This window comes from Dipodomys spectabilis, unplaced genomic scaffold (genome assembly GCF_019054845.1).
Source record: "Dipodomys spectabilis isolate Male_0828 unplaced genomic scaffold, ASM1905484v1 ptg000214l, whole genome shotgun sequence".
Classification (NCBI taxonomy): Eukaryota; Metazoa; Chordata; class Mammalia; order Rodentia; family Heteromyidae; genus Dipodomys; species Dipodomys spectabilis.
In genome coordinates, this window is record NW_024870891.1 from 2,160,322 (window position 1) to 2,170,414 (window position 10,093).

Genomic DNA, 10,093 nt, shown 5'->3' on the forward strand with positions numbered 1-10,093 from the left:
CAAACACATAGAAGAAGGTAACAGATTTTTCAAAAATAATTTCTTAATTTTATGGTCCACAGATTTTGAAAAGGATGCTATGACTTTATGAAATAAAAACAGAATCTTAAATGGTTGTATTGGCACTATTGCCTCTCTAGATTTAAAGAATGATCTTAGACTACTACCTCAATCCTTTGTTTCTTTGTATGTTGGTCATGGGGTTTGAACTCTGGGCATGGGCACTGTCCATGTGCTATTCAGCTCAAGATGAGCACTCTACTGCTTGAGCAACAGCAAAACTTCCGATTTTCTAGTGCTTTATCCGATATAAGAATCTCATGGACTTTCCTACCTAGGCTGGCTTTAAACCATGATCCTCAGATCTCAGCCTCCTGAGTAGCTTGGATTAAAGGCGTGAGCCACCGGCACCTGGCCTACCTCAAACCTTATAAAGAATGATTATCAAACTAAATGTGAGATGTAAAAACCTATAAAACCTAAATGTAAAAATTCATGATATTGGATCAGTAAAGGTTTCTAAAAATTTGACATGGAAAACATTAGTGGCTAAAGAAAAGAAAGAACGAGATTATATCAAGTCATAACTTTTCATAATTCAAAGGCCACTATAACAGAAGTGAAACCATATCCAAAAGATAGAGCACACATATTTGTTAATGCTACAATGTTAATGCTACAATGATTCTGAAACTTTAGTATTTTTTTTTTTTTTGGTCTGCTGTGGGGCTTGAACTCTGGGCCTGGGCGCTGTCCCTCAGCTCTTCAGCTCAAGGCGAGCGCTCTACCACTTGAGCTACAGTGCCACTTCCGGCATTCTGGTGGTTTTATTGGAGATAGGAGTCTCACGGTCTCTCAGGCCCAGGCTGGCTTTGAACCACGTTCCTCAGATCTCAGCCTCCTGAGTAGCTAGGATTACAGGCATGAGCCACCAGCGCCTGGCTGAAACTTAAGTATTTTTATATCTTCTAATTCTATATAAAATTTTTTCCTGAATAGGACATTTCTTTAAATAACATATGTAAATTAATAGTCAATAGGAGGAGCATATGAAATAATCTCCTCTTTAGTGTCTAAGAAATAATAAATAGAAAACTCACTAGTATGACCATAATATAAAAAGAGGATGCAAAATGTAGTAATGCATTTGTGGAGAAATTGATATACTTCTCATAGTGATCGATTTGTATAATACTGCAATCATTTTAGCAAACAAGGTTTCAAGTCTTCAAATGGTGAAAGGATCCAGGCATTACACTTCTATGAATGAATTTAACAGAAGTAAAAAAGTTTTTGGACAGAGAATGTAGTTAATTGAGAGTGAAGTTGAATAGTATGTGTGAGACCCTGGAAATGATACCCAAAAACATATTTTGAAAAGACTCACTATAGAGGATGTATGCTGGACAAATTCCTGTATCTGAATTTTATATCTATCCTAATATCTGTTCTAAAATTTACAGCATTTCTATTTGAAGAAATGCAAGTTTGTGAAAATTAGGCTTTGAAAACCTATGAAGGTACAATTCACTTCCAAAGCACTAAAATGTATACAATAAAAGGGGATAATATATTGTAAATGAATTGCATGTCAGGAAAAAAAACTATTGTTAAAACTTCTTTCACACAAAATGCAGAATAGCTAAAAAGATGTTTTTGGTGTTGGTGAAAAACCCTTTGTAAACTACTGCATTTAAAACAAAGATGTTTTCTGTTTATTTTGAGGGTATTTTGTCCGTTTGAGTTTATACAGTGATAACTCAATCCAAAAGTATATGTGATAACTGGAATACCTAGGAATTATGCATCACTTCTAAGTTTTTTTTTATTATTTTTATTTTTTTATTGTGAAAATACTGTACAGAGGTGTTACAATTATATGGACAAGATAATGAGTATATTTCTTATCAAGCTTTGTAGCCTCCTCCTTTGTTTCCCCTTCCTATCCCTTCCCAACCTCCCCCGCCTTCCCACCAATCGTCCCCTCTACCTCCCCCATCAAAGTTGTAAAGTTCTTTTTGACATAACGACTTGTACTTCTCATTGTTGCAATGGGTCCACCCGTATCCCTCTTTTTTCCTCCATGCTTTCCCTTATTTACAATATCTACTATATGTCTGAGTCAAGCAGAAAAGATCAGATAAGGTGATGTTAGGGAAATGAACCCTAAGATATGAATTCAAATGTTTTCTTTCTTTCATGAGATTGTTTCTAACACATTTATAAGGTTATTTATTTGTTGCTTTGTATGTCCCTCCCCCACAGTATAACCCCTGCTTTCACTGTATTTGATGTCAGTATAATTTGTGGAGGGGAAGGGGAAAAACTTTTAAGTAATTGAGAAACTTTTCTAGAAGAAACTTTTAGGAAATGACAGAAGACACAAATCTATCCATCTGCACTTTTTGAAAGTCATTTGCTAATTACTCAATCCAATTGCTTATCTCTACTTTGCTATGAAAAACGTATTCTCAAGATAAGAGCCAAAAGCAGTGAAAAGAACAAAATACACAATCATCTTGATTTATTTGTGAAAGTAACAAATGAAATAAAACAATTCCACTTAAGGGACTCCAATATTAGAGTATGTGAAGATGTTCCTGAATGCCAATAACCATTAAATTTTGGAATTTTAATTTCTATTAACATGAAAACTAGAACAAGAAAACAAATATAGACTTAGAGTGAACCAGCCTTGAAATCATTTTCTTACTTGTTTTGAAATTACAAAAAAATTGATACTCCTTTGATACTCATTTAAAAATATTTATCACTTATGATAATTCAAATACCAAGCCAGAGTAATTTTATATAATCATTATAAAGATCATTTTATTAGTATTGTAAAATAGAATAATAAAAACCAGTCCCAATATATGACCTACCTATCATTATTCTTAACTTCTAATCATTACCTAAATCTTAAACAATCTAAATAGTCAAGTCTTTAACATAGACGTAAATATTCTATACTTTTTACTTAACATTTTCCAGGGGTATGTATTCATGTTTCTAAGAAATGTTCACAGCAGTTAAAAGATGCTTTTGTAAAATTAATGTGATATATTTTGTTGTTGTGGGTGTTGTTTTTAGTGGTTAATTGGAGATAAGAATCTAACAAGTACTTTTCTGTCTGGGCTAGTTTCACAAACAATTCTAAGATCTCAGAACCCAGACTTGCTCTTATTATAAGGGTGAGTTACCGGCACTTGGTTTCATGAAGTTTTTGTTAAAATTATATTTTAAGATGCTTGTTTCACTATAATGTATATCATTCTACACATAAATTTAGATATATGTATATATTTCTGAGGACAAATAATCTCTAAAAATGTACTATTCTACACATAACATTTACATATATATAGAAGACAGATATATATATATATATATACACATATATATATATATATATGTGTATATATATATATATATATCGGAGACAAACTCCCTCTAAAATATTTATGCTACTCTTTTTGACCTTTTTCATTTCAAAGATATACAGTATATTTTTCTAAAAGTTTCCTAGATTAAAATAATTAATATTTCTATAGAAAGTAGATTTTATTACTTTCAAGGGAATTTTAGATATACACATGATATTTTAGTAACATTTACAGTATATTACTTGATAGGGTTCTGCCCAAACTCTTAAATATTTGATTATAGTTAGGGGGAGAGAGGAAGTTAAATCATACTGATTAGGAATTTGCAATGTTTCAAAAATTCTATTCCATAATTTGTTATAAGCACATAGTCAAGCTACCTGATATGGTTTAATTTTTTTGTTCATTTGTTCAAAATTTCAATATGGATGCATGCACAGTGGTAACATTAAACTTATTAATCAAAAGATAAATAATAATAAAATCATAGACATATATCTGACGTTCAATAATAAGCACTTATAACGCTACTAATAATTTTGATGGAGAAGATGATGACCACAGTGTAGCCTGATAATGACAATGTTGTGATTGAAAAGGAAATAAAAAACTTAGACATCTTTGAAGCTGGATTTCCCACATTAAATGCATAAGTATAAACAGCGTTGGATTACATACAATAAGAATAACAGGAGAAGGGCTGGGAAGGTGGCTCAGTGGCAGAGTGCTGGCCTTGCCTACATGAGGCTCTGGGATTGATTCCTCAGCACCACATAAGCAGAAATAAGAGGAAGTGGCACTGTGGCTCAGGCCCCATGATGAACCAAAAAAGAAAAAAAAAACAGAATAACAAAAGAAGAGTTTGAATATCAAGGAATAAAATCTCATAAACAGGTAGAGACAGTAAAAACCCTAATGTTATTCCAGGAGTCATTCTAATCTATACTCACTGTTGTTGTTGGTATTATTTTCTTTAAAATCATCTATTTCCACATTTTGATGGACTAAGATGTAGGTTCCAACTTAGTGTGATTAGATCAAATAACATTCTCCTCTAGATACCATTCAATAACCAATGTTTTCCAATGATATATTAAGAGTATGTTCTTCAGTACAGCTGTAAAGACATGACACAATTTACATAATACTACTTACATATCTGAAGTTACCATAAAAGAACACAGGCTGTAGAGCCAGAAGTTAAAATTTATTTTTACTTCTGCATGAAACTATTTCTGACTTTATACCAACAAACTGAATTCGACTCTTTCCTTATTTGAAAGCTAAGGTAGAAAATGTAAGGACTCTTCACTTTTCCTTTTCCTTGCTCTCGAATTCAACAAATATATTCTTCAATATTTCTGGTAGATTACATCCATTTACAGATGAGAAATGTAAGACCAACAATCAATGTTGTGAGTAAATAATGATACTAGAATTTTTGTCTGAGTTCTTCACTCTGTGTGCTTACAAGAAGTGTCACTGGGTGATGGAGAGGATCAATATGAAAAGACTATGGGGAGAAATGCATACTTTGTAAACAGTTTTTTAGGACTGAGTGACTGGTGTTGAGTATTTGCAATAGGCTGGTGTCAGGGGCATATAAAGGAGTACATAGAAATTACATTAGTGACAGAAACAGAAAATCTTGATCATTCATCTTATCTAATGGATAGTGGTGGGGTAAGAGGAAATCTAAAGTTTTTCCACATCTCTGTCTCCTAACTGTGTTAGTTACGTTCTTGGTGATAAGGATTATAGGAGGAAAAGATGAATTTAGAGGAAAAAACCTATCTGATAGTTCTAAGGTTTATTTTAAACAGATTCAAAGATAGGTCTGTTTGGACATCATCAAAATATTCACGACCATGAATATGAAAAATAATAATAAAATCAGGCACATTATTAAAGGGAAGAGGAAAAGGAAAGTTTTGATGAAAGTGTGAACAATGTGAGTACCAGTGTGGAGAAGATTGAAGGAAAGAGATAAATAAGGAAACAAAAAAAGTAATAAACACAGATTTACAGAAGAAAAGGAAGGAAAGAATTTTCAGGAAGATATTGAAGGAAATCTACTATTTGGATTTGAAAAGTAAAAGGATATAGACAAGTTCAATAAGAACAGTATTTTGGTGAAAGTCATATTGATAAAATGTAGAGATATGAATGTGAAGACATACAATTCTGGATCCATAAATTCAACATGTCCTGTTGATTCTAAATGTTGGGAACAAATGCTTTAATCCTGAACTTAGAAATATTATATACATATAACTGTCATGAACTTTTCTTAGTGGTATTCTGTGAATATTTTTGAAAACTTTATTTAGCCAGGAGACTATAGATTGAACTACAGCACAGACAAGCCTAATTTTTCCTACAGTTCCAATTAGTGACCCACCTATCCATATCAGTTTGGGATTTTATTGAAATATATTTATATATGTTTGGATATCTTATCAGCCTACTCATTATAAATGTAGTAAAAGTAACACCAAGTATTAGGTTGAACATACAGCTTTACTGATGTGACTGAAGGCTCCTGGAATTGATTCCTCTTTAGAATAGAAAATGCCTCAATAGCCATTGACACATCATAACTGTCATATACACTATTGAAATCAAATTCTTGTTAGGTTGATCTCCATGCTGAAATAACCCTGTCAACCAACCTGACACAAATTCTTATATGTAGGAAAATGATCTTATAAACTTCAAGCTTTTATTGAATGGAAAAGTTCTGATATTACTCTCACCACTAGGATTAAATTCCTAAAATGATAAGACATTTTGCTTTAATGCCTTTCTTTCATTTTCTCATACACATTGTCAAGAAGTGAAGGATTCTGATTTAATAATAATACAATCCCAACTTGTATTAACACAACATCTAGGATCTAATGTTAATTCGGTTACTTACTAAATAGCTCCAGATTTTGTGGATATTTATATTTCTCCTGGGTAAACTAATGAACTCCAGGATAATGTCCCTAAGAAGCCTTTCAATTCTAATATTACTGTTTGTCTGAAAATGCTTTAAATTCTACATCCTTTAATGTGGTCATAGAGTTATATTGTGGAACTTTTCTCCTCAGAGGCTGAGTATTACCGTATTGCTTAACATGGACAAAGTACCTTCACTCATAGCCTGGGCATGTACAAACAAGAAGTGGTAGTTGAACAATGTTCTTAGCAGTTTGTACAGATGAAATGGAAATAGAGCAACTCTGAACTCAAAAGGAATGTGCAAAGAAGACAAAGTCACAAAGTAGAATGTGCCAAGAAAAGCTTAAGTATAATTTCAAATAATGTGCTCAGGTGTGAGGGTGTGTTCAAAGTACAGGTTCAGACAACGTAGTTGGATATCTTGGGCAGAAAACTTCTTTAAACTATTTTGGGATAATTGTACAAGTAGAGGCCCCTTAGTCTGACTCTAATCAGCCACAACATCATCAACTTAGGGACTATTTTCCAAGTGCAAAGTGAGAAAAAGAGGGCTGATCACAGTTAGTGTTCAAGTTGAAGCAATGGCAATCACATAACTTTTCTCATAAGTGTTCATTTATTCTGGAGCATTTAAGTAGTGAAAAGCCAAGTAAATATTTTGCATGTACCTAAACTAAGTGGGACGGATTATATTGGTCTCATTTTAACTTAGAAGTTATAGATTATGTCTTTTTATACTCTAACTTGGGACAATGATCTACTGTCAGTTATTTTCTTCTCTTACCCTTCTTTTGCCCTTCCACTTACATAACAATTATTTAAGGAGACATAATTTAGCTTGCATTTCTAAATTCTTCAAAATTATCTGAACTACTTCATACTTCTAGCAGCCTCCTATATCTTTCTCAAGGGAAATATTTTGTCACTACCATTTTTATCCTACATGTATTGGATATCTTCCTGCCTAATTCAGTGCAATATAGACCTTAAATTCATCCTATATCTCAACGCTTGTACCATCATAAAATACTATCTTACTTAGAAATCATGATATTAGTATATCTGGTGAGGTGCCATCTGTCATTTTTGAATGGTCTTAAGTGATACTTAACTGCAATCATGTTTTAAACCAATATGCCACTCAGTAGATGAATGAATTGACAAAATGTGGTTTATATATGTGCAGAGTAAGTCTATGCTTCCAATTCATAAGGAAATGGAAAGACTTGGAAAAATCCTACTAAGAAAAATAAGCAAGACACAAAGAAACAGATTCTATGGTTTCCCACATTTGTAATAACTAGGAATTATCTTAGATAGTCCTAGAAGATGAGCAGAATGGCTCAATAGCTATGTATAAATGACCATATAAAATGATGCTGAGCAAAATAAACTCCTAGGTATGGAAAGAGAGGTTTTTCTTTGTGGTTGTTATTTTTAATGTACTATGTGATTAATTTTTCTTTTTTGTTTTCCCCTATGGTTTGTCCACTGTTGAATTTGATTTTAGTATCTTGTGTGTTGTATGTACATTTATCTTCATTTGGCAAGGGAAGCAGAACAATAAAATGGCGAGACAAAGGACAAAAGGCAAACCAATACAATAGACACACTCACAGGACAACATGTTGGAAATTTACATTACAATTTGTGAGGGGTATTGGGGTGAAGGGAAAGTGTGAGAAAAAGTGGGAGGGGGTAAAAATTTTGACATGTTATATATTCAATACCTTATAATTACTGCAACCCCTTCTATACTTCACCTTCACAATAAAATTAAGTTAAAAATGAGTTACATAAAATATAATTTCACTGTATTTTTATAGTAAGTATTATTCTATGTGTATTATCTTTTAAAAATGAACATTTTGGCTGCTAATTTGAATTAGCTCTTTCTTTATCAGAGTGACGTCAACTGGAATGTTATCAAACTACATAATATTTTCAGAATATACTTGCCATTATTTTGAAAAAAACATCATTTTAGTATTGTCTTATACTAAAGCAGAAAACAGTTCAATTCTATGGAAACCCCTAACTTTGAAAACTGCCTAATTGTTAAGAGGACAGAATATATCTGTTCCTCAACATTCCTATGACTACTAACTACTCATTTTCAAATTCTGAACATGCCATACCAGAGACATTCAAAATAGTACCTCTTTGCATTTTATTTAATTCTGCAATAGATGCAGTTTTCAATGAGGCACTACATATTTAAAAGTCAACAGAAAAAATAGACACATTATTGTAGAAGATAAAACTATGAAGTATCTATAATAATTAATTCCTTTTTTTGTCTGTCGTAGGGCTTGAACTCTGTTCTTGGGCGCTGTCCCTGCACTCTGCAACTCAAGGTGAGTGCTCTACCGCTTGAGCCACAGCGCCACTTCCAATAAATGATTACATAAGAGTAAACATTTGTTCATCAGAGTAAGCGATTATTTCTATGACAGTCAATCCCAAGTTTTTATGCCGTAAAGTCACCCTAGCCCAACAGTTTCCAACTTGTAAGGTGCACCTTAAATTCCCTAAATTCACATCATGACTAGTTTATCACTATTGTGAAAAAATACTACACTTCTGCTAATGTGATGCCCTTCCTATTGTGGAAAGAATACTACAATAAACTTTGCTACATCATTTTCCCCGCAGTGGTATTCTTGAGATCAGAACACTAGCAAACATTATTTATTTTTATTTGTATTTTATGTTTTTTATTACATATATATATTATATATCACAGATATTCAGGAGATCTGTATATCTTAATATTAAGATTTGAAGATCATGGTTGAAAGCCCACCCAGGCAGGAAAGTTCCTTAGATTCTTATCTCCAATAAACTCATAAGGAAAAGCCAGACCCAAGTGGCACTGAGGTTAAGTGGTAGAGCAGTAGCCTTGCCCAAAAACAGGTTCAGGGTTAATGCCCAAACCCAGAGGTTAAGCCCTAGGACAAACCAAACAACAAAAACAAAAAAAAACAAACCTCAAACCTAGCATTTTTCTCATTGTATGCAGAGGTTCATAATTAAGGAAATTTCTTTCTGTGTTATGTATAGGTAGAAAAAAAAAGGATGTCACACAATTACGCTCTTCATACCATGTTACACCAAAGTCTCAAAAGATTGCTCTTTTTCTATATTTATAAATTAATATCATCAATTTGTTGGCAATATTTCTAGATTATTCACATTATCATTTTACACATGAATTGTTGGGATTATCTATTAACTAAGTTCTTATTATACCTCACTTGAAAAACTGCTCTAGTCAATTAATGCCAGAATCATTTGTGAATTTGTAAATTAAATCTTTTACTTGAAAAGAATTTTGTAGAATCCTATAGAATATTAAATTACAAACAAAAAAACATCTATTTTAAATCTAAATTCTAATTTAGCCAGGTCCACAAAGTCCTACATAAAATGAACTTTCCTATTTCTCCAGGCTTAAACTTTTGTAATCCTTCATCATTTCTTTGGAATCTAACAGAATGATGCTTAATTTTTCAAATTTTTGGTTGGGAATCATAAGCGCTTTTGCATGTAGAAATGTTCTGTAATTAAGACAACAATTTAAACACAACTGAGCATTATATATGAGTTGCATTTTTATAGTGAACTTGACTTCTCAAAACATAATGACAAAATTAGCCCAAATTTCCAACTGTGTATTCCTTTGTTGTTTATTTTTTATTCCTTTCTTGGTTGGTTTTATTGAAACAAAATTATATTCTGCTAATTGGCCAAAGTTTTTG